This window comes from Mobula hypostoma, chromosome 14, assembly GCF_963921235.1.
Source record: "Mobula hypostoma chromosome 14, sMobHyp1.1, whole genome shotgun sequence".
NCBI classification, from domain to species: Eukaryota; Metazoa; Chordata; class Chondrichthyes; order Myliobatiformes; family Myliobatidae; genus Mobula; species Mobula hypostoma.
In genome coordinates, this window is record NC_086110.1 from 30,967,197 (window position 1) to 30,987,466 (window position 20,270).

The 20,270-nt window shown below is 38.7% G+C and overlaps 1 long non-coding RNA gene across 1 annotated transcript in view; it reads left to right on the top strand.

Annotated features, from left to right (window-relative positions):
* Positions 1 to 20,270, top strand: part of LOC134356178 (uncharacterized) — a 113,372-nt gene that overhangs the window by 68,478 nt on the left and 24,624 nt on the right. The window contains exon 2 of the long non-coding RNA XR_010020299.1: positions 13,288 to 13,431. This is a non-coding gene — a long non-coding RNA (uncharacterized LOC134356178). The remainder of the gene's footprint in view (positions 1 to 13,287; positions 13,432 to 20,270) is intronic.

The following is a 20,270-nucleotide window of genomic DNA, read 5'->3' on the forward strand; positions in this document are numbered from 1 at the left end:
GTGTAACAGTTTATCTCCTATTATTTGTATCATTGCTATGTTTTGTTTATATATTCTAAAATCAATAAAGAGATTGAAAAAGAAAGAAAGAGTCTTTGGTGACATACCAGCTCTCCTCAAACTCCTAATGAAGTATAACTGCTGTCGTGCCTTCTTTGTAATTGCATCAATATGTTAGGCCCAGAATAAATCTTCAGAGATGTTGACACCGAGGAGCATGAAACTGCTCACCCATTCCACTGCTGATTGTTGGATGAAGATCGGTGCTCCCTCGACTTCCCCTTCCTAAAATCCTCAAGTAGTTTCTTGTTCTAACTTATGTTGAGTGCAAGGTTATTGCTGTGACACCACTCAACCAGCTGATCTATCTCACTCCTGTACGTCTCCTCGTCACTATCTGAAATTCTGCCAACAACAGTTGTCTTCATTGGCAAATTTATAGTGTTTGAGCTACACTTAGCCACATAGTCGTGGGTGTAGAGAGAGTGGAGCAGTGGCTAAGCACACACCTTTGAGGTGTGCCAGTGTTGATAGTCAGCGAGGAGATGTTATTTCTGATCCACTCTGACTGTGGTCTTCCGATGAGGAGGTCAAGGATCCATTTGCAGAGGGAGGTACAGAGGCCCAGGTATTGGAGCTTGTTGATTAGTACTGAGGGTATGATGGTATTGAAAGTTGAACTGTAATCAATAAACTGCAGCCTGAGGTAGATATTATTGTTGTCAAGGTGTTATTGTGAGCCTGTTATCTAATGCAGTACGTTTGTTCTGAAATTGAACATTTGTCATAATACATTGTATGTGCAGTTAGTTGTGCATTATTTTGATTGGGTTGCCTATTAGGTCATTAACATTTCTGTGAGATGCCATTATTCTGTACATGCAGATTAATATTCAGCTTTATTTAAAGATATTCGATAATACATAGAAACAACGTGACACTGAAATAGGACTGAAGAATAACAGAAAACTTTATACTCAAGTCTTGCCCTTCAGTTCACTTTGACAGAAACAAAATAAAATCAAAATCAAAATTATAATATGTTTTGCAGCCCAGCATATTTTATTTGCAGTGGAACAGAATAAATTGAGGCATTGTTAAAATTTTTTCGTAAATTCAGAAACAGCGTTAATTATAATTTACTCATTTTAGTTTTTATCTTTGTCAGTGCTAAAATGTATGAAATGAAGTAGACTTGATGCTGGCTACTTGCCAGGTCATTACATTCATAAATATTGCTTCATTATGTTCATTAATACCCACAGTGATTTCATTTTGTTTTCTTGGAGGTTAATCAATGATAAAATCATGTTTGTAGCAACAGTTATTTCACCCTTTTTGACGCTGTGTGTTTAACGCACTGGACATTTTCACTTTGATCAACATTCCAGCCCTTAAACTATACTAAAGAGTATATTTTCACACTTCATAAATTCAATTGTTACAGTTATCACATGTTCACATCTCTGTTTAATCTGTGCTCTATGACATTATGTTCTATGAACCATCTGTTCAGTTTACACCCCTGTCGTGTTTAAAGGGAAATGGATTTATAGTTTCCAAATTCAGTCTTCTTTGAGTTCTTAGTCATTGAGTCATAGAAAACTACTGCACAGAAACAAGCAATTCAGCCTATCTAGTCCATGCTGAACAATTTAACCTGCCTAGACCCTTCGAACTGCACCCGGAACTTAGCCCTCCATACCCCTCGCAAACACGTACCTATCCAAACTTCTCTTAAACGTTGAAATCAAAATCGCATCCACCACAACTCATTCCACAATCTCACCACCCTCTAAGTGAAGACTATTTCCCTCATGTTCCACTTAAACATTTCACCGTTCCCCCTTAACCCATGACCTCTGGTTATAGTCTCACCCAACCTCAGTGAAAAAGCTTGCTTGTATTTATCCTGTCTATACCCTTCATGCTTCTATTAAATCTGCCCTCAATCCTCTATGTTCTAGGTAATAAAGTTCTGACCTATTAAATCTTTCCTTACAATTCAGTTCCTCCAGTCCTAGTAACATCCTTGTAAATTTTCTCTGTACCTTTTCAAACTTATTTACATCTTTCCTGTAGACAGGTGACAAAAAACTGTACATAATCCTCTGAATTAGGCCTCATCAATGCCTTATACAACTTCAACACAACATTCACATCTCCTGTACTCAAGACTTTGATCTGTGAAGGCCAATATGCCAAAAGCTTTCTTTATGACCCTATCTACTGGTGCCAACACATTCAATGAATTATGAACTTGTATTCCCAGATCCCTTTGTTCTACTGCATGCCTCAGTGCCCTACCACTCATGGTGTAAGATCTACCCTGGTTGGTCGCCCCCAAAGTGCTCCACTTCACACTTGTCTGCATTAAGTCCCATCTGCTATTTTTTTTCAGCTGACCCAGATCCTGCTACAAGCTTTGATAGTCTTCCTCACTGTACACAACACCCGCGATCTTGGTATCATATGCCAATTTGCTGATTCAATAAACCACATTATCACCCAGATTGTTGATATAGATGGCAAACCGGAATGGACCCAGCACCAATCCCTGTGGCACACCACTAGCGCAGGCCTCCAGTCAGAGAGTCATCCAGCTATTATCACTCTCCAGCTTCTCCTGTAAACCCAATATCTAGTCCAGTTTACTACCTCGTCTTGAATGCCAAGTATTGAACCTTCTTGACCAATCTCTCACCTGGGACCTTGTCAAATGCCTTGCCGAAGTTCATGTAGATAACATTCACTGCTTATTGATGAAGTGGAACACAAATTTTATAATTACCCATCCATTCTGTTATTTGTGAGTAAATGATCTAACTACACATTGGATCTTATCAAGCCCCAAACCTCTACCAGATCTGCCCACTAATCTGAGATATCTCAGGCTTTTTTTTAAATACATGATTATCACTTTAAACTCTTCATCTCTACTGATCTTCAACTACACAAGAGGATCTCACAGAGATTCAGAAATCTACGTCACACCATGACTGTCTCAGATGCATATCTTTCAATCCCATCTTCTCCTGGTGACCTAACAGTAATCAGACATCTTTCATTAGTTTCTCTCATCATTCTTCATATAGTCATACTTTATTGATCCCGAGGGAAATTGGGTTTCGTTACAGTTGCACCAACCAAGAGTAGAGTATAAATACAGCAATATAAAACCATAAATAATTAAATAATAATATATAAATTATGCCAGGAAATAAGTCCAGGACCAGCCTATTGGCTCAGGGTGACTGACCCTCCAAGGGAGGAGTTGTAAAGTTTGATGGCCGCAGGCAGGAATGACACCACCGTCAGAGAGTCCAGTGCCATCCCCACAACATCACTGGCCTTACGAATGAGTTTGTTGATTCTGCTGGTGTCTGCTACCCTCTGCATCAAAAGTAAATCCTACACTGCCTTCTCTTGTAACTACTTCAGAGCTACTTTGTCTTTGGCATTGTAAGGACCTCTTCATCAGAGTAGTGGGGAAATGAGGGACGGGTGGGTTGGAGCGTTAGTCTGGGATGGTGTAGAGGGCAACTCATGCCTGAGTGTTATGTGTCTGGAATTGGCAATTTTGATCAGGTGCTGTAGGGAGTTGGGTGGGTGGATTTTATGTTGTAATCCAGTCCGGATATAATAGTGAGCATCTTGATAGAAATATGAGACATTAAATGTGTGGAGAATATCAAACAAACTGCTTTCATTTTGTTTAGGTGCAGGCCTATGACTGGGGACCTGGTTAGAGATAGATTTACAAAGGTAGGGCTAAAATATTCTGCACATGGCCCTATTTGAGTGGCCCATTCTGATGGTAGATCATTGAACAAGAATGTAAAATATGATTATCCACAGGCGCTGCTGATCAACTTTCAAAAATTCCTCATAAACTTTTCAATGGCCACCATTCATGACCTTCATGAGCAATGCTTCACTTCCAGATGAACTCAACACCATCTTTGCCTGCTTTGAAAGGGAGAATACAACTACAGCTGTGAAGATCCCTGCTGCACCCGGTGACCCTGTGATCTGTGTCTCATAGGCCGATATTAGGATATCTTTAAAGAGGGTGAATCCTCGCAAGGTGGAAGGTCCCGATGGAGTACCTGGTAAGGCTCTGAAAACTTGTGCCAACCAACTGGTGGGAGTATTCAAGGACATTTTCAACCACTCACTGCTACGGGCAGATGTTCCCACTTGCTTCAAAAAGGCAACAATTATACCAATGCCTAAAAAGAATAATATGAGTTACCTAAATGACTATTGCCCAGTAGCACCTACACTCAGACCTATAGAGAGGTTGGTCATGACTAGACTGAACTCCTGCCTCAGCAAGGACCTGGACCCATTGCAATTTGCCTATCACCACAATAAGTCAACAACAGATGCAATCTCAATGGCTCGTCACACGGCCTTAGATCACCTGGACAATACAAACATCTATGTCAGGATGCTGTTCATTGACTATAGCTCAGCATTTAACACCATTATTCCCACAATCCTGATTGACAAGTTACAGAACCTGGGCCTCTGTACTTCCTCTGCAATTGGATCCTTAACTTCCAAACCGGAAGACCACAGTCTGTGCAGATTTGTGATAATATCTCCTCCTAGCTGACGATCAACACTGGTGCACCTCAAGGGTGTGTGCTTAGCCCACTGCTCTACTCTGTCTATACCCATGACTGTGTGACTAGGCATAGCTCAAATACCATCTATAAATTTGCTAACGATATAACCGTTGTTGGTAGAATTTTGGATGGTGACGAGAAGGTGTACGGGAGTGAGATATGCCAACTAGTGGAATGGTGCTGCAGCAACAACCTGGCACTCAATGTTGGTAAGACAAAAGAGCTGATTGTGGACTTCAGGAAGGGTAAGATGAAGGAACACATACCAATCCTCATAGAGGGATCAGAAGTGGAAAGAGTGAGCAGTTTCAAGTTCCTGGGTGTCAAGATCTCGGAGGACCTAACCTGGTCCCAACATATCAATGCAGTTATAAAGAAGGCAAGACAGCAACTATACTTCACTTGGAGTTTGAAGAGATTTGGAATGTAAACAAAAACTCTCAAAAACTTTTACAGATGTACCATGGAGAGCATTCTGATACACTGTATCATTGTCTGATATTGGTGGGGTGGGGGGGGGCTACTGCACAGGACCGAAAGAAGCTGCAGAAGATTGTAAATCTAATCAGCTCCATCTTGGGTACTAGCCTACAAAATACCCAAGACATCTTCAAGGAGCGGTATCTCAGAAAGGTAGCATCCATTAATAAGGACCTCCAGCACCCAGGACATCCCCGTCTTTCACTGTTACCATCAGGTAGGAGGTACAGAAGCCTGAAGGCACACACTCAGTGATTCAGGAACAGCTCGTCCCCTTTGCTGTCCAATTCCTAAATGGACATTGACCCCGTGAACACTACCTCACTTTTTAAAATATATATTATTTCTGTTTTTGCATGATTTTTAATCTATTCAGTATACATGTCTTACAATTGATTTACTTATTTATTAATCTTTTTCTTCTTCTTCTATATTATGCATTGCATTGAACTGCTGCTGCTAAGTTAACAAATTTCACGACACATGCCGGTGATAATAATCCTGATTCTGATATGCATGTTGGGGTGCTGGTGTGCTGAGAATATACTTCAGCAATGTTCCAGAATTAAGCTAATGGAGGCTTTTAATGCTACACATAGACAAAGTTTGGAACTGAATCGCCCTAGTTAAACCAATTAAGTGGAACTTACTTTGCAAGTTATTGCCTGAGGAATGTTCTACTTTTGTTGGGTAGATTCATGCAATCTATCTATTGTGGAGCAGGTAGAGAGAGCTTGATTATCTCTGGAACACTGGTCTTGACCAAACCTTTAGAAAGGCCCAAGCTCCCCGATGCAGGGCCTTGGCCTGAGGCGTCAACTGTTTATTCATTTCAATAGATGTTGCCTGACTTGCTGAGCTCCTCCAACATTTTGTGTGTGTTGCTTTGTACACTTCACTGTTTTAATAGCAGATAGAATAAACAATACTGGCTGAATAGTTATAGTCATGACCTTGAATTGATCATCTACTTTTAGCAAAAGATCTACTTTTAACTGTGCCAATAGCATGCTTTTTTTGTGGTTCAGCATGATTGGAACCCTGTCTTGTAACTTCACTAAATTTTTAGCTTTTCACATTTCTACTCCTACTTTGTTCCTCCACATCAATCTAAGGTTAGTCATGTGAATTGATATTGACACAGTAAATGGTAGAAGGATGTCGCATATCATGAGATTATGGATTGCACAGAATACAGTTCTATTATTGATATACCACCTTGCCTAATTGACACACACTTTTAAATTGGTAAACCTTTTAATGTTACCCATTATGATATTCGCACATGCTGTTATCACTTTGCTGTCCAGATTTATCCGTGAAGACTGAGTTATCTTGATTTCTGCAAAATGTTTTGGTATTGGGTAAATCAGTACAGACAAGTATATTATTATCAAGCAACACACATAAAAGTTGCTGATGAGCCCAGCAGGCCAGGCAGCATCTCTAGGAAGAGATACAGTCGACGTTTCGGGCTGAGACCCTTCGTCGGGTCTCGGCCTGAAACGTCGACTGTATCGCTTCCTAGAGATGCTGCCTGGCCTGCTGCGCTCACCAGCAACTTTGATGTGTGTTGCTTGAAATTCCAGCATCTGCAGATTTCCTCGTGTTCGCGAAGTATGTTATTATTCCTAGTCTACCAGAAACCTAGTCTGGCATATATATTTTAAATGATTTATGATTAGTGATAGTACTACAGAGTTATTTTTGGTCATGGAAATTAGAGACCTCTAACCAAAATATGAAAGGTTCCTTCCAATAATGATCTTGCATTTTGAATTCTAAAAACAATGTGCAATGAGAATGTTATAGAGCTTTTCGGGTACTGGTATTTTCCTCTTGCTAATTAACAAGAGGCACTGTTTGAAAGATGAAATTTATGTCTCAGTGAAAATGTGCTTTGTAAAATAGAATGTAGCTTTCTCAAGCACGTTGCTAAATGCCAGTACCATTTAAAGTTCTTTATCATTGTCATTATTGCGAGAATGTTGGATGATAATGACTGGGAGTAAATTTCAAATATCTGGAAAATGAGAATTCTGCCCTTTTTCCAACAAGTAAATTGGGTCACAGTGTTCCCAGAATTTGCATTTCAATTAAAAAGCAATAAAAACACATTGTATTAATACTACGATCATTCTTACACATGGGAAGATGATATCTTATGTTACGCTGTAAATGAAAAGCCCCTTCTTTCAAATAGGCCACCCATCAAGGTCAGTAAATCTCCTCTACTATTCTTCGTCAAAATTAATGGTATTTAGTATCCTTAATCTGAACTGGTCTGAGGTATGTATGTAATTGGAGACAAGTGCATAGTTTATAATAAAATCTCCATAGTTTATTGCTTGCCATGAAATATTTCAAGCTTAGGTATGCAAAAAGAAAATATAACTAAGGATATTTTCCGCTGGTACCTTTTGCACCAATGAAGCAAAAAAAAGTCAATATTGGGACTATACATTCAATTTTTGTGTTGATTAAATTATAGGAAAGAGAAGGTACACTTCTTTTCAACTTTTAAGTCCGTCTTGCCACCAAATATTTTTTTATTTATCTTCCCCATCTGGAAAAGCAAAATGCCTTCTCTGAAATTAAACAATAAAGGAGGCCAACTTTTAAACCTCAGTTATTCTTGGTATTTCTTGAGTGGAGAACATTTCTGATGCGTTTTAATGAAAATTGTTTCCATAAATCCAGTTTTAAAATTTACCCTTTGCTTATATTAATTATGTAAGATCTTGGGCTAGAAATTTTCCTGCAGTTGCAAGTTTTTATCTGCTATTTTTTTAGAGCAAAAGTGCTAAAGGCAGTCGGGGATTTTGTGCATATGATGTATAATTTTTCAGATATTTGCTCCAGGTCCTCTTTACGATTGGAAGCATCTAGGCCTCTTGTCATGTATGTTGATGTTTACCACTTTGAAATACTGGGCTGACACTGTTTGCACAGAAGACTACCATGGCTGTAGATGAGTGTGTCCCACAGTCTATGATCTCACTTTAAGGACTCTTTATCTTGTTATTTCATGTTATCATTATTTATTGCTACTTATTTATATTTGCATTGACACAGTTTGTTGTCTTCTGGTTGATCTTTCATTGATCCTGTTATAATTACTGTTCTCTAGATTTGCTGAGTATGCCTGCAAGAAAATGAATCTTAGGGTTGTATGTGGAGACATTTATGTACTCTGATAATAAAATTTACTTTGAACCTTGTGAATAGCTCAGGTCTCAAATACTGGAATCAAATTTAACCAAACCTGATTTGATGTTAGTGCATGACCTTACTTGGGCAGCTTCAAGGAGTCTAAGATACTGCTGTCCTTGCTGTAAGTTTCCTTTTTGACTTGTCATTCTAAGTGATTTGTCTCCAGTCTCACCTCTTGATCTTCCTGCTGCACCTCAGTAGCTCCCCAGAGTGCTGTTGCACCATACATGACACCCAGGTCCTCATGTGGAGTCAAGCATCAGTGCCTTATGGCCTCATCCAGTTCACTGGTATTTTCAGGGATGTGAACCATACCCTGACTGGCCAGTTCATGTATCAAGCCTACCAATATGGTTGATTCTCAATTGCCTTCTGAAATCACCTAGTGAGCAATTCATTTCAGGGGCATTTACTGATGGACAATATAATAAGGTCTAGCTAGTACAAATGAACAAATAAAAATTAAAAAAACACGAGTCTTTATGTGCATGTATGTACTTTTCCCTGGACGATGCTAGCTATGCTGCTCAGGAGACTGCTAACAAGTTTTTCAAAGAAGCCTAGTGATTTCAATTATTTGCATCTTTCTCTGAGGAGACACCCTGTCTGCATTAGCAAGAATTATTTTTGGACTACCATTTCTTTGTTTTTTATTTCTTACATTCAAAATTCATTTTAAAAGAAGTATCATATTTACCACAGGGGCTTCTCGAGTTACAAATTACCTCACACAAATCTGACTTTACACAAATTTTCCCATATATTTTTAAAGCATTTTTCAAGCTAATAATAATAATAATGATGCAATGTTTCATGGTATTCATTAATGGCTGGATATAGTATATATTCTATTAGTTTAATTAGGGGTAATGTAATGATAATTATTTAAAGAAATGAAAGAATTAAAGCTAATGTATATAGAGCAACTTGATGTGGATTGTTTCAGAAAACAGATTTTCCTGACATACTGACTTAGGAACAGAACCTTCGTGTAACCCAGAAACTGCGTATGTATATATAGAAAATTCTGCTTTATTTATGCTTGGTTAAGTACAAGTTCTCTTCTGATAACTCCATAAACAAGTCTCTCAAAATAGACACCCCCATCTACATACCCCTAAAAGCCAAAGAAACACGAACCAATAGAATTCAAAGGTCAACTGAAGGGGTAGCCAGTCGGGACCGAAGCAAGCAAACGGGAGCAATCCCGGAGAGAAACACCAGCAGCTGTGCACTGAGGATGTCACCTCGACTGGTGATGAAACGTCTGCAAGCTAATCGCCAAGTTCAGTGAACACTGCAACATCAAATGCCTCAACCTGAGCTACCGATATTCACCACCATCCTAAACTAACACACAGTTCTGTAGCACTGTAATAGTATTGATAGTGTTCTAATATGTTTTATATTTCATTTAAATACATAATTTGTTACTCAGTTAAATGGTTGTTTGTCTTTTTTATATCTTTCTAACTAAATCCATGAAACTTTGGCTAATTGGGACAGCCACTTAATTAGGCCAAAATGTACTTTTCCCGATGTGGCCCAATTAATTGGAATCTACTGTATTCCAATCCTTCTGTCTTATTTCAATCAAGATATCATGTGAATCCTTGGAAATCCACTTTCTTAATGAAATGGTATACCATGGCTTGGAAGTCAAGATGTATAGCTCATTTGCCTTTTATTGTTGAGCATCTGAAAATAGATTTTGTTCTCAATGGAGTGCAACGTGCTTAGGACCTTACCTGGGTCAAATCATACCATTTCAGGAATTTGATTCACTCTTGCAATCTTGTAGTAATTTCCTTGTCAGTTATATATAGGATGACATCATTCCTTATGTAACATTCCTTTAAGAGCATTATAGGGAAATTAGTACAAGTTATCCTGAGAGTAACTATCTTTAGCTTTTCCTTGGGATTACAATGTCTTCACACAACTGAACTGAATTGGGATCCATCAAAGACCCCATTGTTAGTTTTGATTGCTAAGTGTGCTCCTGGATTGTGTTCATCTGCGGCTACACTGGCACTTGCTGATCGGACTGCTGGGGGCTTGTTCTTGCCAACAACACCCCATGCACCTTCAACCTACAGGACATGACACTCAGGGACTTGCGTGTGTGATGATGATTATTATTTGCTACTGTATGTTAACTGATAATATTATATGTGCTATATGCCTTGTGCTGTGTATGACTGTTGGCACTTTGGACCCAGAGGAATGCTGTTTCATTTGGCTGTATTCATGTATGGTTGAATGACAATTGAACTTGGACTTGAACAGAATATTGCTCCCATCATCTAACTTGCCCCTGCCCACTTCAACTTCACTCCTGATGCATCAGTTTGCTATGGCCAATGACAGAGTCATCCTTTCCCTCAGCAAATAGGGCCACCACCTCCACTGCTTCTGAACTCTGTCTTGTTTGTATTTAGCGCATGGTAAGTCTGGCACCTGCTGATTAATTTCCTCAAAATGTGAAGTAATCACTTTTTCAGTGTTTCTGAATGGCAAATCTATTTGTTTTATAAATTTAAAAGTGTAAAGAAGAAATCTTTCTTACACATCATAGTCTATGGTGGTTTGTAAAATAAAATTTAGTAAAATTTTTACTCATTATTGTACTGCTATTTTTTATTATCTTTAAATTCTTGGCGATATTACATTTTATGGTGTATAGCTGGAATTTGTGCCTGTTTTTTTTGCCAGCAAGCGCATCTATAGCATGTCTTTTGGTATGTCCATTAATTTCAGAGTCAACAATTCAGTGTTTTTTAGAACTCACATCCCTTCACATTACATTTAAAAGTAAACCAGACGGTATTCACAAAATTTGGTGCACAATGGAATTGTAATCACCTGTGTTTAAAGGTAATGGTTTTAAAATAAGCTACAGGTTTTCCCTTTCATGAGAGTTAACTTAATGAAAAAGCCCTTTTGCTTCAAATTGCATGACAACATTTTCAGATTACATTCCTGAAACAGAGAATTCACTTATTCCAAGTAATTGGATGCTGACTTAGGTTAATATGTACAATGTCCTAAAATGAAAATGTTCTATTGTAAGTAGAACTGTATGATACCTGAGGCAGACTCAATAGATTTGGTTGAGCTCTGAGTTAATTATATTGCAGCCTATTTTTTGAATGAATTCAAGCATGAATTCTACACAGTTAAAATTGGGATAATTATATTCAATTCTGTTTGGTACCCTGCTGAATGAATTGACCTTTCAGATAAAACTACTCACTTGAACAGAAAACCTGGAAAAAGAATAGACATAACAAGTAGAAGTAGAATAAGTACTTTTAAATATAAGATAAGAATTCAGAAAGCTGCACCATTGTGGATTATTAAGGTCTACGAACAAGAGTTCATCTCTTTTAAAATAAATTGTATTTAGATTAACTTTTCTGGGAAAAAAATATTAGGTTGCCAATCTACAGATGATAAGTGAGTGCCATTGCATTTCTTGACATCTTGAGCACACAGCAATTCACATAGCAATTTCCGAATAGACTCATAAATGGTCTTGGGAAGCCTTGCTCATTTGACTAATCTTTCATCCTGCAATAGTTTTAGATTGCATTGATTGAGAAATGTTTTGACAACAGTTTAGTAATTTATGTATGTCTTTTGGAAATTGAAGCAGTGCTATTAATGTCCTAATCAGGTTAAAAGCTTTACTTGCACTATCTAACACCTTTACTGTTGTTCAGAATATGGGTAATAAAAGTTGTTTTATTTAAATCAAGTGGTGGGTTCAAATCCAATGCAAAAGCAACCATTGTGACTTGTAATGAAAGCTTGGAAAGGTTACCTGGGAAATCTACAAGCATATTACTCGCTGGATAACTCAATGAGCTGTAATCTCTCTCCTGAGCTATGCCTATCTGGTTATTTCAGGGCATTGTTTGATATTATATGCATTAAGAGGTTTTGTGCTTTTTCTGAGAAAAGGTTGATTGCTTAAGTTATTTTATATTTGTTGAAATGAATGGATTGAATTTGAATTCAAGCAATTTAATTTTGGAGATATTGCATTTTTTCCCTTGTACATTTCTATTCATTCAAAATAAAAATATAGTTATGCACAGATGAGTGTTGAGAGTTGTTTAAAATTTTGCATGCATAAACCTTTCCTCTGCAGCTGGAATGATTTTTCTTGTCCTAAAACACCAAAAGAAAATATCATTTGAAGTGTCAGAGTAGTAGACAAAACAAACTTAATACAAATGTATTACTTGTATTTAAAATAGTAATAGAAATAAATATGGATATAATGTAGGGAGAGTCAGAGGCACAGAAATATATTTAAATGCAGAGGAAAATGAAATAAACAAGTGAAACATAGGTTCAAGAAGAATGTTTATGTAACTTGAATAGTTTAGTTCCCTATTTGTTCTTTTCATTGGAGCTTGTCAAGGGTACAGTAAAGAAATAGAAAAAGTGAAAGTCTTTTTGTGGGCTTCAGTAAAACTGACATTAAAGGAATAACAAGAAACTGAGAAAGTTAAAGTTTTCTACCAGTTTCTAGTTGATGTAATTTTATTGATAGCATTTGGTGTTGCAAATCACTTTCTTCTCCCATTATTTTCACACGTGCTTTTGTTTAATGATATTAAGGGTTGGGAAGGTGGGGTGTGTAAACCTTACTGGCAATCAGCAGCTATATACCCTCCGCCGCCCCCCCACCCCCACCCACATAGTCAACTCTCCCAAATTTACTATTTTGGAATATAATTGAGATAGTTTGTACTTATTATTGATGATGATTTACTTATTTTTGATGATTTACATTTATAGATGCAACTAATTCAATGTGTTTGTCATGTGTTTTTCGTGATAACATTCTGGCAAAACATTTTATCATTTCTTAATGCATGCATTACTAAGTGACAATAAAAGGGGACTGCGTGTCATAATCATAATCATAATTCATATTTGGTTATAGATGCAGCATATGAAGATGTGGCAGGACCTCATTAGCCTCAAATGAAGATATACAGCACTTCACAACAGGGTGGTAGCAGGTGGTCTTTAGTGAACAGTCAAAAGTGTGTTGGAAAGATACTTCTTGAGCTCAAGGTAGATTAAGGTAACTATCTATAAAATCACATGTAAATATCTACATTACAGTCAAGTAATAAAAACACTTTTAAACTGTTGATTCTACTGTTGTTTAACATTGTCTAAAAATTGATCAACACATCTTTGGACAAAATATGTTCTGAATATTAAGACTCCTGGTAATAACTGTAAAAACAATTGGATAAGGGAAATGGATCCATTTAACATAAAACATGGCACTCATTGCTGCATTTTGAAGACTTAAGGTTCATCTGGGTACCTCCCTAACAACTGAATATATTTGAAGTTTTGGTTATTTGTTCAGCTTTCTGATACCAGTTGAATAAACTGCTGTGACTATGTCAGCAAGCTTTTATAATGTTCAGTAGAAGAAGTGTCACACCTCACTGCACAAACTGGCTGATAGTTTTATTTCTCTATTCAGATAGTGCAGCTGGCAAAACATTTGTTCTTCACTGGACAGATTTTCCTTTTTGATCTGTGTACTGTGAAGGACTCATTCAAATTAGGTGATATGTGCAACATTACAACACATGGCCTGAATTCACAAGACTCCACTGGAGATGCACCGGACATTCATTTGAAGGTGCTGCAGGCAGATCTTTAATGAACAGTCAAAGGGTGCATGCGAAGGCTGTTAAATTGTTTAATGAAGAAATTGGAAAAAATTTAAGCAGCTCGATTGTGTTTATTTGTGAGAATCAGACTGAGTTCTTGAATTTTATTTCACAGTATTTTTAACAAAATAGTTTTTAACTGGATATGGGATATACATCTTGACTTCAATATCTGATGTTGAACTGAAGTTCTTTTAACTATGTAGATACAGATGAAATAAATTGGTAGAGTGGCCACATACAGAGATTAATAGCCTGTATCTGATATGAAGCTGCACTTGTTATCTAAGGAAACAAATGTCAATGCTCAAAGGTCAAAGCTACACTATTTTTCATTCCTGTTGGAAGCAATCTAAAATGCTACATAACTTGAAATATCTACTTTTTCATTTGGCCATAATAAAACTATTGGATTTGTGAGCACTGTAAGTGCTAAAATAAATCTATATGATGCTTTATAATGCTTACGTCATAGATATCTAACAAGAATGGTGATATTTTAAAATTTATTATACATCTCAGTATCTTGTCAGCTTTAGTCTTTTCAACCTCAGCAGCTTTTTTGAGCTTGAAAACTAAGTGCCTTAATCAATACAAAGCATCAACAAAACACCATGGGTGATTTTTGCTTTGAGCTATGCAATTACTTCCTGCTATTAGGTCAAACATAATACAGGGACTCAAAGGACAGACTATTGTTCACCACCAGCTTAATCTTAAAGATCAAACCATGACATTCTTATTAAAGGTTTGACAAATGATAACATGTAATGAAGTTTCTTTGTTGTTTTTTTTCTTTTTCACAAGGCATTGAGAAAAAACTTATTGATCTAATTTGGCCCTTTTTGAGATCTATGGATATTAATCATTGTGACCAATTAATGCTCTATATTTTGAAAGATGAAACACAACGGGGACTTCTAGGATTTTTAGTTTTAATTATTTATGTTTGCTATGATCTTAAATTCTGCGAGCAACGAAGGTATCTACTTCTCATTGAATGTTTTAATTTAGAGAAAAATAAAGAGATCTATTGCAAATTGGTTTCTACTTCCCTCTGGTTTACTAAAGAAAACTATCAAAGGTAGGCAAGAGGTTATTTCTAATAATTGTATCCTTTTTTTAACCCCAGTGTCCAAGCTAAATGAAGCTCTTCACTGTAGGGCAATTGCTTGTATCAAATAAATTGGCATGGTCATGAGGTGAGAAGGTTTTAGGGTTGTTATATTGCAAAATATTAATGTTGATGACAACAAAGCAATAAGTGTTATGTCAATGACCAACACGGAATTGTGTTCAGTTGTCAGATCCCGGGAAAGGAAACCAACGGAAGCAGATGAAAGGGAAAACCTGCAAAGCCTAGAGAGAATATTTTACTTTGAGTAACTGGGATGATGGCAGCAGAATAAACAGTAATAGAGAAGGCATGGAGATAAAGTCTGATTGCAACATATAAAATTGGCAAAATTAAGTGAACAGGAATATAATCTCTGGATCTCCTACATTTCCCTTAAACCTTCCTTAAAACCCATTTCTGTTTCAAGTTTTTATGACTTCCAATATCTCATTTTATTCAGCATCTGTTTTATTTTAAATTAAGCCAAAGTGAAGATGCTTCTGGTATTTCTCTATATTAAAATTAATGTTCTTATTGTTGGAATGATAGACAATATCTTTTATCACTGATGTACTGTGAAACGTGGGTGGTTTACACTATGGATTCAGAGTAGGGAGAAGGATGTTGCATATGCCAAGTGATAATTTTAAAAATAAAGTTGTGATACATATGTTTATATATTATATGTGAGAGAGAATGGTATCAGAGAAGGTAGTGGAAGTACTATTGGGGGTAGACTGAGTTAGAGGTGTGCAGTTGTGCAAAATTAAAATCACAGATTAATGGAGATGAATTTGAAGAATTAGATTAAGTTGGGAAAATATTTTAAGTAAAACCTGGAGTGACCACATTTCAGCTGAGTCAGTGGAGAAGAGTTTTAGGGGTAGAGTCCATCTACAGAGTAAGGAAAGTGGGAAAAAACTTCAAAATGAGAAAGCGAGGAAGATCAGGGGAAAAATACATGTACGTTTTATGTCGCAGTGCAAAGTGCTTGGAGGTGTAACTTGGCAATAAAATGGCTGGCAAACTTTCCATTATCAGTGATGGCAGGACTGCCACAACATTACGCAAGTAGATTTCACATCATCTTAAGGTGTTATCATGCCTGCAATGCCACCACAAATGTTTATGTAGGGAGTTTCCAAAAGAAGTGCTGTTGTAAGAGGTCTTCATCAAAATTCAGGACAATGGGAAATAAGGATGTTGGACAGGAAGTGTGCGCCATATGTACCGCTTTTAAATATATATGGGTATCATTGCAGGCAAGATGAGGCAAAGTTCAAAAGGTCCCTAGGCAATTAATCAGACCACCTGGGGACATTTTAAACTGTTTTTTAAATCTTTTTATTGGCAAGGGGCTGACTCTCCTGTCAGCTATTTGTTAACATTAAAATGCAGCTAGCATCTGGATGCTGGTGACAAGAGCTCCATTTTTACTGGCCCGACAATGATGCAGGCTTCGCTGACAATGGATCTGCTGGCCCCATGTGGCTCTGAGGAGAACTAGAATAACTGCCATAAATAAGGCTTTTTGCCTTTTAAAGACGGAAGTAGAAAATGTTGAGAAAGTTTGCATCTTATGCATTGACTTGTCTCTTTTCTTTGCAGACACTGACCTGCCTGTTGTAATTTCAGACTATTTTGTTTTGTTTAAAACTTCTGCATTTCCAGGTTTGCTGCTTTTCATTTTATAGTTTTTTTTTATTTCATCTTCACTCCATTACTGTACTTATATTTAAAATCTAACTCCAAAACCGTGTTCTCTGGTATGAGAAAGATTAAATGTCCTGCCCCTAATCAGTATGGATGAAGGTAATATTAAGCTGGGAAGTCCTAGAGGTCACTCTTGTTACTGATTAAACTCTCATTCAGATGGTTCTTGAGGCAAGTTTTTGTGCTCTAAGGATTACATGAGATAGAATGGGAGAAGGCCCGTATAGGCAATAAAAATCTCCTTTAATCAGGTATGTGATTTTCTGCTGCAATTCCGCTGGTACTTTTGTTGGTGATGAGATTGTATTTGCCGGTGCAACACATTGAAGGTACATCATGTAAACCAGTAAGTGTGCTTCGCTGTATGGCTGTTCCTGGGCATGATATTGTGTAATGACAGCAGTACATATTACTATCCTATGAATATTCCAAGGCTGATACTGATACTAGTAATGGGCCAGGAGTAATCCACCAATTTCAAACCTGGTTGAGGATGCCTGGATTAAATTTTGCTTACACATACATCATGCCTGAATCTACCTTTATGGACCTAGTGGTCTTGGCCCAAGATGTCAACTGTTTATTCCCCTCCAAAGATGTTGCCTGACCTGCTGTGTTCCTCCAGTGTGTGTGTGTTGCTGAAGATTTCCAACATCTGCAGAATTTTTTGTATCTACCGTGATGGAGGTCTCAGTGTATAACCATCTCAAGGCACCAGAAATGAAGGGGATGGGGGAAGTGATGGCAAATGTTCTGGCACGAGGGATTGAGGGGCCGGGAATGTCTGATGGAGCAGCAGTGGCCAGGAGATAAACTGTGGGGTCAGGGTTGGGATGCAGTTCACAAAAGTGGAGGCACGTGTTGGATGGTGGGCTGCCATGAGGTTGTGTGGAGTCTCTTTGACATCTTGGGAATGTTCGGGAACTAAGGGATTTAGGTACTCGTTCACTTGCCGACAGGTACACTTCGCCTGAGTGAATGCCTACAGCATGTGGTGACCCTATAATCTCTGTCTCAGAGGCTGACGTCAGAGCATCCTTCAAGATGGTGAACCCTCACAAGGCATCAGGCCCTGACAGTAAACCTGACTGGCCACTGAAAGCCAGTGCTATCCACCTAGCAGGGGTACTAAAGGACATTTTCAACTACTCACTGCTGCAGAGACAACACACTCAGAAACATGTATTTTCCTATACACTTTCCCGAATGAGAATGCCGATAACCACCAAGGATTCAAGAAATGTAGCTACGATCTTTGCAAAGTCATCAAGGCAGCGAAACAACAATACAGGGACAAGAGCCACCAACAACACACGCACACCATCGCAGACTTCAAAGTCAAGTGCAGTGGTGCTGCCAACATCACTGCCTCTCTCCCAGATGAGCTAAACCTTTTTCACACTTGGTTTGATGTCGCCAACACTGAGCCCCCGAGGAGAGCCACCAAAGTGACCTGCACCTTGGTCATCTCTGAGGCTGGGGTACGCGGGTGTTTCCAACTGGGGGGCAGTTGCAAGGCTGCAGGACAGGACGGCATCCCAGGGCAGATACTCAGAGCGTGCGTGGCACAACTGGCAGGCGTGTTCACAGACATTTTTAATCTCTCCCTTTCCCAGCGTAGAGTGCCCTCCTGTTTCAAAACATTCACTATTGTCTCTGTACCTAGAAAGACCAAGGTAACATGTCTGACCAACTGGCGTCCTGTCGCACTCACCTCAATAGTAAGCAAATGCTTTGAGAGGCTGGTCAAGGACTATATTTGCAGCATGCTACCACACACACTGGACCCCCTACAATTCGCCTACGGACACAACCGATCGACAGATGACGCAGTATTCACAGTTCCACACGCCTCCCTTACAGACATGGAGAAGAGGGATGCTTATGTGAGAATGCTGTTCTTGGACTGCAGTTCAGCATTCAACACATAGTTCCCTCCAGGCTTGACAAGAAGCGCAGAGACCTCAGCCTTGACCCTGCCTTGTGCAGCTGGATCCTGGAATTCCTATCAGATCGCCAGCAGATGGTAAGAGTGGGCTCCCTCAACTCTGCCCCTCTGACCCTCAAAACAGATGCCCCTCTGGGCTGTGTCCTAAGCCCCCCTCCTTTACTGTCTGTATACCCATGAATGTGTCGCAACCCACAGCTCCAATCTGCTAATTAAATTAGCAGATGATACTACATTGATTGGCCTTATCTCAAATAATAGCGAGACAGCCTACAGAGAAGAAGTCATCACCCTGACACAGTGGTGTCAAGAAAACAACCTCTCCTTCAATGTTGCAAAAACAAAGGAGCTGGTTGTGGACTACAGGAGGAATGGACACAGGCTCACCCCTATTGATATCAATGGATCTGGAGTTGAGAAGGTGAACAGCTTTAAGTTCCTCTGTATACACATCACCAAGGACCTCACTTGATCTATACATACTGATTGTGTAGTGAAAAAAGCACAACAGTGCCTCTTTCACCTCAGATGATTGAAGAAGTTTGGCATGAGTCCCCAAGTCCTGAGGACTTTCTATAGGGACACAATTGAGAGCATCCTGACTTGCTGTATTATTGCCTGGGTCAATTGCAGGGCTCTGCAGAGAGTGGTGCAGCCAGCCCAACGCGTCTGTGAATGTGAACATTCAGGAAATTTGCAGCAACAGGTGCGTAAAAAGGGTCCGAAGCATCACTGGGGACCCAAGTCACCCCAACCACAAACTGTTCCAGCTTCTAACATCTGGGAAACGGTACCGCAGCATAAGCGCCTGGACCAACGGGCTCCGGGACAGGTTCCTCCACCAGGCCATCAGACTGATTCATTCACGCTGACACAATTGTATTTCTAAGCTATATTGACCGTTCTGATTTATATCTTACTGTACATACTATTTATTACAAATTACTATAATTTGCACATTGCACATTCATACATGAGGAATAATGATTTTTATTCCTCACGTATGTGAGGATGTAAGAAATATAATGTCAATTCAATTCAATGCACACACCCCTCTGGTCGGTAACCATCTTTTGCAACTCTTGGCCTTATCTCACCAAACTATCCAATGCAGTCTGATAGCTGGTCCATTACGTAGACACACATGCACACCCACCACACTTCTCTATCTACCCATTCAGTTCTTCACCATGTTCATTGATACTTCTTGATGCTTTGGTCATTGATGTGAACAGATCTTAGCGTGGGGTGCTGCTCCTAAAAGTATTCATCCCCTTAGACTCTGAGGTCACTGGCCATTTGGGTCACAAATGTATCCCATGCAAACCCCCAAATGTTGTGACTAAAATAAAATCGAGCTACATGGAAGCTGTGACTGGGAAATATAAAAGTCCCAGTTTACACAGTGAGCCTCCAGGGAGAGAGTGTCCAAGAGAATTTCAGTCTCCTGA